An 8,793-nucleotide genomic window follows, 5' to 3' on the forward strand; every position below is an offset into this window, starting at 1 on the left:
TTCAAAACCACTTTGCTGACACTTTATAAACCACATTGTGTTTATAGGGCTCTGAGGTGAAAACCACAGGTTTTGATCCTAAACCAAATGCATCTGAGGCTATAGCTTTGTCTTCATAGTGTGACTTAACCACACAACTTTGCATGCTTTCTACATTTGCAGTTTTCCTCAAACCGTACACTGTTAAAGTTCACAGAAAGGGTTTTTAACCACAATTGGGGTTTTTTGGTCTGCAAAAAAAATATAATAATAATAATAATAAAAATATTAACTAAGAGTAGATAATGTCAGTGTACTGTAAATTAATCATCATTTATGACCCAGTCAAAGGACAGTAAAACTGTCAGGCATGAGAAAAAGAGTCCTCATTGCAGGTACCTTTTTTCCCCGTTTTCTGTAAACCCTGTGGAATCCAGTCTGGGAATGGAGCCATTGGATTGTCAAGACAACTCAATCCAGAGTGGAATTTTCTAACAAAAGTGGAGTCAAGTTTGGCATAAAAACACACTGAGTTCACAATTGTGCTTTTGCACGTTTAGCAACACATCCTGGGTGTGAACACTATCCTCCGAGTGAACAAAATCCCATACAAACAGCAACGTGGCTGCATGAGCTCCGTCCACTGGATTGTTGGGTAGCAGTAAAACACATCATCTGGAGTGTGCAGAGGAAGGAAGTGGCACTTTGAGCAGAGCAATTGAAGTTTAGCTCATTTCCACACACACACACAAAAAAAAAACTTTGGACCAAATACTAACAAATAGCCTACTCTAAATTGTTACTGCCAAATTTAGTTTTTCTCAAAATATTTAGGCTATAATACGGAGAATTAAATCAAACCTTTTAATTTAATATACTTTAATATAATTTTAATCAAAAATATTTATTTTCCCAAAGGCGAAAAGATTATTCACTATGAAGGCCATATACTTATTCTTCATTTCATATACTTAATAATTCAATATACTTAAAGGTTGTATCAGCGACTTCAGGCCCAAACATAAATGATCACATTCATCTAATCTTTCCTAACGATCCGCCCGCCCCATAAGCATGCCGTCAAAAAAACGTGTCTCTGTAGGCAGACTAGGCTCTGAGATCTGCACACAAAAACAGTTGGTTTCACCAACCACTCAAAACCAAAATAAATAGTGTTCCAACCAATCACCGACAGGGGTGGGAGTTGTGAGGCTTTGCGCTCATGCACGGCTGCCTATGACGGCTGCACGCGAAAACCTCACAACACCCGCCCCTGTCGGTGATTCATTAGGAAAGATTAGATGAATGTGATCATTTATGTTTGGGCCTGAAATCGCTGATACAACCTTTAATCAATAAAATCAATTAATTCTTTAGATATAAGACAAAATATTACTTAATGTAGGTCAATACAATAGTTTTTGTGGCTTTTTATATGGTCTTAATAAAGTCTTTTTAAAATATGCATCATATTTTCAGTTATGTTTTAAAAAAAGAAGAGAGAAAAATGAATAAAACCCCCAATAATTTCTGCAGTCAGTAAAGACAGCCAGTATGTGTTCTTCACATCTACAGTCCGGTGTAATAGGGAGTGTTATTTGCTTTTAGACAAACCGTTTTAAACCAGAAACCATGATTTTCAATTCGACCAATATAAAACTTCACTTTAAAAAAATGGCACAAGTGTTTTACTTAGTGCAGACAAGCAGATAACCAAACTAACCAGACCTCCCTCCCTCCCTCTCTCTCTCTCTCTCTCTCTCTCTCTCTCAATCTCATTTTCATTGGACGTTATTGGTGATATTGTGTATCACAATGAGCTTCTAGAACCGTTTTAGCATTTGGTTGAAACACCTGAAATTTACATAACTGACATAGTGCTATGGCAGCTGCTATAGCACAATGAATGATCTTTAACTATCAAAACACTCTGGGTAGAATCTGGGAAGCAGACTTAAAAATGGCTAAATAATGGCTTTTAATAATAACCTAAAAAAATTACATTTAAAAATGAAATTTCTGCCATCATTTACTTGCTCTCATGTCATTTCCAAATGAATTTAAACCTAAATGAAATATATTTATCACACATTCACTTCTTTTCCGAAGAATTTAAATAAACAACTCGATTCATATTGATTATACTTTTAGGATGTCTTTTGATACTTTTTGAAGCATGAAAATTGTGGTTGCCTGGACTTTCAATAGATGGAAAAAACTGATGACAGAATATTAAAAATATCTTCATTTGTGTTCCAGAGATGAACAAAAGTCTTAGGGGTTTATAACGACATGCGGTTGAGTAAATGATGACAGAATCTTCATTTTGACAGCTTTATCGCTAAACATTATCCCTCTTTAGCTGAAGTGTGGCCCGAGCACATCATATCGGCATGTCATCCATTTCAAAGAGTGAAAATATACCAGAAAAATCTGTAACTGTCACGCTGACAAACAGCGACACCAAGCTAATAGAAGGCCTACATATTCAGGTTACATAAAGCACTGTCCTCTCTGTAAGCTCTTGCTGTGAGAGGGACTCCTCTTTCTATTTTTAAGGTAAACTCACCCCTCGCCCAGGGCTTTGGAACTCTGGAACTCTTAGGAGTGCCCATATTTCTCATATTCAACAGTCTGAGACAGATTTGAAGGTATCATCCATGATCCATCCCTCAGGGGACATTAGGATAACATGAAGAGACCCTCCTGGACATGACAAAACACTGCAAGGTTAAGAGTACTACTCACTTGTTTTAAGACTCCATTAAATGATAATGTTCATGTTTATCAGTTTTAACCCTTGTGTTATGTTGGAATTCTGTGCACTGCTTTTGAATAGCTGCCTATGATGGTCAAATTGGCCTGCGAACATCACAAACATAATAGTAATTTTGTTTGTATATGTCAAAAAAAACAAAAAAAAAACACCAGCATGTTGAAACTTTGCATGCATGTTCATGATGATAAATGCGAAAAAGTCACAAAATATCAAGGAAAAAAAAGATTTAATATTATTTCAGGTAGCTTGAAAAAATAAATGATAGGTAATTTTTACCATCTGTGGCTGACAAAATATTTTTCTGTATTGAAATAAGTGTGAAAAAACTATTTTTTTAGCTTCATAAGGTAGTAAAAAAATAAAATAACAAAGTATAACCAAGAAATTTTATTATTTTGGGTCCGTACAGTTGCCTTAGAGTGTTAAAATATGCGGGTCAAATTGACCCGCTAACATCACGAAAGGAACAGTAATTTTGTTTGTATATGTCAAAAAACACCAGCATGTTGAAACTTTGCATGCATGTTCATGATGATAAATGAGAAAAAGTCACAAAATATTTAAAAAAAAACATAGGTTAACCAGTATTTCCAACAACTGCATAAAATCTAAACGGGTCAAATTGACCCGCAACAAGGTTTAAAGGTTCACCCAAAACATTTTAATTTACTGTTAATTTGCTCACTCTCAGGCCATCCAAGATGTCGGTGTATTTTTTTCTTTAGTAGAACAGTAAAGAAAGTTTTTTAGCTGAAACCGTTGTCCTTTGGTGATTCATAGTATAATGCAAGTCAATGGCTATCACTTTGAGAGTAAAAAACAAACAAAAAAAACATGCAGAGTTAGCAAAAACAAAATTAATACCCGTGGCCCCTGGTGATACATTGAGTTCTTATGAAGCGAAATGGCCGGTCTGAGCAAGAAACTGAACATTATTTTCAACATTAGTATGGTAGTTCCTACTGTAATTCACAGCCTCGCAAACTCGGCAGATTATTAAAACACGAGCTTCCTGACGCATAATGACGTATGCGCGGGAGCAAACTCTCACGTGAGCTGTAACGCTGTGTTTGTTTCCAACTAGGGGACGCGTTTGTTGTATTGTTCTTCAAAATGGTACTTTTGCTTATCCTGGATGCCACAACCTATACAATAATTAAAATTGCATTCGCTTGCGCGATCTCAAGCGGGAAGATTGACTTTTCACAGTTATTATGCGACAGGAAGCTCGCGCTCCTGACTGCCATGACTGCGCTCAGGACCGTTTGTGAGGCTGTGGGTTACTGGTAATAACTTAATAGTAAGTTGTTGTTGTTGTTGTTGTTGTTGTTGTTGTTTTTTTGCACAGACCGATCGTTTCGCTTTCATAATACCTCAGTGAATCCTCAGGAGCCACAGGTATTAATTTTGTTTTTGCTAAGTTGTTTTGACTCTCAAAGTGATGGTAGCCATTGTCTTGCATTATATAAATCACTAAGGACAAGTTTCAGCTAAAAGTCTTCTTTATGTTCTTCTTCTTCTTCTTCTTCTTCTTCTGAAGAAGAAGAAGAAGAAGAAGAAGAAGAAGAAGAAGAAGAAGAAGAAAAGACATATTGGGTGGTCTGACGGTGAGTAAAATTACTATTCCTTTAAAATAATCCAGTGTACAACTGAAGAGTGAACAAAACTAATCTAAGAAAATGGAGCAAAACTACTGATGACATAATCTCCAGCTCAGAGGTGTATGACATGTTTTGTCCAATCAAATGCTCTCTAGAATGTCCCTCCCCCAATACTTCCTGCTACTAGTAATAGAGTGTTTGAAGTAAAAAATATAATTAATTCGTATATTCATTCCTATTGTATATAGATGACCTGAGGGTGTTTATTTCCAACACTCTATATTTTTATATTTTGAAATACACATAAAATATATTATTTCTATTTATAATCAACATCTTTAAATCAATAGTTTTATATTAATCTGTAGTATTTGCAATGCTTTGTGGGATTGTAGTTATTTTTCTCATTAAAGCTGTACAGGACTTAATCTTGTTCTTTTCTGTCGGATTATTAAATACTTATTATTAATAATATTGTTATTATTATTGTTGTTGCTGTTTGTCTGATTATTAAATACCTGGTTTGATTCATGGCTTATAACCCTTTACCAAATAATTGTAAAACTGTAAAAAACTGTTTGTTGGTGTGTCTTAGGCTAAATAAAAGGATATTTGCTTTTTTTTTTTTTAAGACCATTCCACCTTCCTGTTTCAATATGAAATACAACAATGGAAAGAAAATTACATTTGTCAAACCAGTCTTTAAGTGCTGAACTGTCTTTTTACTGTGGGTAAAATAACAGCTATAAAATAGAAAGCAGTTCTGGCTTCTGTTTATGTTTTATTTTTAACTATGTGCTTTGCTCCATTTGATTCTCCAGAAGAAAATAAAAATCACAGAAATCTCTCTTTTTTTAATCTCAGTCTCTCATAGACATCGTGATAAAGAGAGATCAGTTTGAGACTTGCTTAAATATGCTGCTTCTCAGAAAAATCTCTAATCAAAAGTCAGTAGCCAGCGTCATTTGTCATCAAATACTTCCCAGACCAAATGATCTGAGCTGTTCTATTAATTTTACAGCTCTGTACTCTGCACTGTATGTCAACACATGTCTCAATTGTCTCTTATTTAAAAACAAATTAATAATGATCTGAAAATAAGTTTATTCTTCAATACAATATACAGTAACTGAAAATTGTTTTTGCATCTACTCTGACCAACTCTGAACAACACAAATTTCCTATGGGTGCTTCTCAATACACAGCAGTGACAATAAAATGTAGCCTATGTTTTACAACATAATCATCTCTCCTTTATTTCATACAACATTTTCAAATGGCCCAACCAAAACAAGCTGGTTTGTCTGATAACATCTGCTGTGCATCTCTAAAGATCATTAAAACTCTTGGATGGGCACTTGTCGAGCAGATGAATAATCCCTGTAATCTTAAAGCCAAGGAAGTGTCAATTGAGCTTTACAGATGGTTCAAATGACCAGTAAGAGATCAGCCCCTGGAATGCTATCGACATAGTACAGATGGGAAGACTGAGCAGTCGCCAGTCAGTCTTGAGTCCGACACTCTGAAAAGACGGATGGATCTAGTAAAAAGCAGCGACAGCCCAAAGAAAGACTTTGTTATCCAGGATGGAAAAAACTTCTGAAGCCAGAGTGTGGCGATAAATGTGCTCTACACAAGTACGCAAATGAAGATGTGAATATGCTTTTCTGTGATAGTAACAAGTATTTAAGGCAGCGATAGAGTTAGGTTCAAATGTCTGCGCCGAAACCGGATATGTCAATGTTCAGCTAGCTAGCTATAAATATGTTTACTGTTTAACTAACTTACTAACTTTGCTCAGCAAGATTCTCTTGAAATTGCTGCACCATGACAGTAGTTGACCTAATCGAGAAAGTGACCACAGAAGAAGTAGTTTGCTTTAATGCCCACTATAGCACCTCTTGTGGTATTGCAGACAGCGCAACACATACTTTCAATTTATCGTTTGCGATTATGAATTTCATTCTGATTCATTTGGATGAAACCAAGCTTGTGAATACCCTTGTGTCACTTTAGCATATTTAAAAAGAGTACTCATTAAGGAAAATACTTGAAATGAATATGAGTGTGAACGGAAAGTAATGTTTTCGGAGACATGCAAATTAATTGCAGTTTGTTTAGAATTTAATATAGTTTTTTTTTTTTATTAAATTCAAAATTGAAAATAAGTTGAACTTTAGAGTTATTTTGACCCACCCCCAATTTCACAATTACTTCTATTGTATTTAAAACATACTGACAAATATACTGACAAAGCATTTATGGAAAACTACAACATACTTTAATGTAATTTCTATTGAAACTCAAATGTCATGCATATGATTTGTAATTAATTACATATTTTGTAATGATGAATATAATATAACTTGAAATAAAATTTTATTATTATCTTTAAATGTAATATTGAATTACAATGCATGATAATAAAATTATTATCTAGTAATTTAATTATTTAGTAGGCTATTCGTCAAAATAATCTCGACAATCTACAATTTTTTTAAAACATAATGATTTCTAGTGTACTCTAAAGTAAAACCTTTAATTTTACATTATTGCACTTTTTAAAAGTGTACTTAAAAACATGAAACTATACTCTCTTTAACTGACCATTTATTTCAGTAATATTATATTATTGTCACGTCCGGTTGCAATAAAGGTGAGAGAGGATCTATTCGCAGCTGTTTGGATCTATATTTAACAAAACTCAAAACAAACAGTGAAACAAAACAACTGTTAAACAACTGACAATGAACAGAAGGAAACCCAGAGTTTAAATACAAACCAATCAACGAAATGAACAACAGGTGCAAACGATAATCAAACAATGAGAAACCATAATAACTAACAGAAACACAGGAAACAGAACTAAACACGTGCAAAACCAACCCAAACAGACAAGAAATACAGATGATCTCACAATTATCTGCAATTATCTACTTGTTTTTACAAAATATACTTTTACGATTTAAATTGCACATTCAAAGCACTTCTTTTTCACAAGGGTAGCTAGCTGCAAGCGTTTACGTTCACATACTTTCGACTTAGTGTGTTTCAGTTTTCTTACTGCTGCTTCTGCCTGCTTTTTAGTATAATATCGCTCATTGTCCCTCAAGAGGATGCTAGTGTGCAGAAGTGCCTTTGTGCTCCTGGGCTCATGTAGGGTTCTGCTTTAGACTTTATCTTGTTTGCCGTGTAAGCAGCGCTGTGCACCCAGGGCCCAAAAATTCAAATACAGGGAATATATTAACTGCGCAGTTTGATCTGCGTGAGGAAGGGGGAGGGGAGGCAGCACGGTATGGAGACTGAGACTAATACAGCGGTACAGAGAAATCGAGAGAGAAAAATACAGAAAATATATTGTTTATACATGAAACCAAGGTAGCACTAGCAAAAGAAAATCAAGCAATTAAGCAAATCTCACACCGAAGAAGGGAATCAATATATATATATATAGAGAGAGAGATCAGGTTTGGGCTCCTAAACAACACCCAAGCAACATCTTAGCAACCACCCAAAACATTCTAGCGACGACATAGCAACATATAATGGTGCAGACAAGCACTAGTCACATATTCTTAAATTAGTAGACATACATTTTTGCCCTGTACTCTGGCATATTTGGGAATCACATATTTCAAAACCTTCACCTCTTATTTCCGCCCTAATCAACAGGGTCATTGTGTGGTCCACTACAGGGACAGCTGGGATATCTCTGTATGGACTGGCACACTTTAGGCATAAAGTCGCATGCTGAACTCTCCAGCACCACCCAGCATGCGGTCAACTGTGAAAACAAAACGTGCTGCGGCCCCACAGGGGGTCTGCATACTCCTTGAGGGCTTTGTTTGGGGGAATTGGTGTGGATTTTTGCCCCGGGGGCAAGGCTGGAAAAGGTGAGGGTTGAGAGGTATAGGTGGGCAGGATTAAGGTTTCTAATACCTCATTGAAATGCTGATGAACCATTGCACTTATGCAACCATACCTCCAAATTGCTACAGAAAAAAACATTATTACAAAGTGCACTTTATAGACAAAGTACTTAAGTTTGTTAAGAAACAGTCATGAAAGTGAACTCGCTTTTTTGTTAAAGTACAGTTTAAAAAAAAATACTTTTAAGATTTGAAGTACACTACAAGTGCACAGTCAATACAATTAAGCATGCTTCCTCTCACAAGGGTTTTTGTTCACATATTTGCCCAAGTGAAATCTGTCCCTGCGAATTTTCTCAGAGTTGAAACAGATTCATAGAGATCTATAAGTTCCCCTCCCGGTGTTTGTTAGTTTATCACAATCAACATAAATGAAAAATGGACAGTATTCCATTGTTATGCACATTCCTGATCTAATCATGCACAATTCAGCAGTCCACATTCTTCAAAATAATTTTTTAATTATAAATCAATATTAATAAGAATGTTTCATCAAAATGTAATA

Source organism: Scardinius erythrophthalmus, assembly GCF_964197995.2.
Source record: "Scardinius erythrophthalmus genome assembly, chromosome: 10".
NCBI lineage: Eukaryota > Metazoa > Chordata > Actinopteri > Cypriniformes > Leuciscidae > Scardinius > Scardinius erythrophthalmus.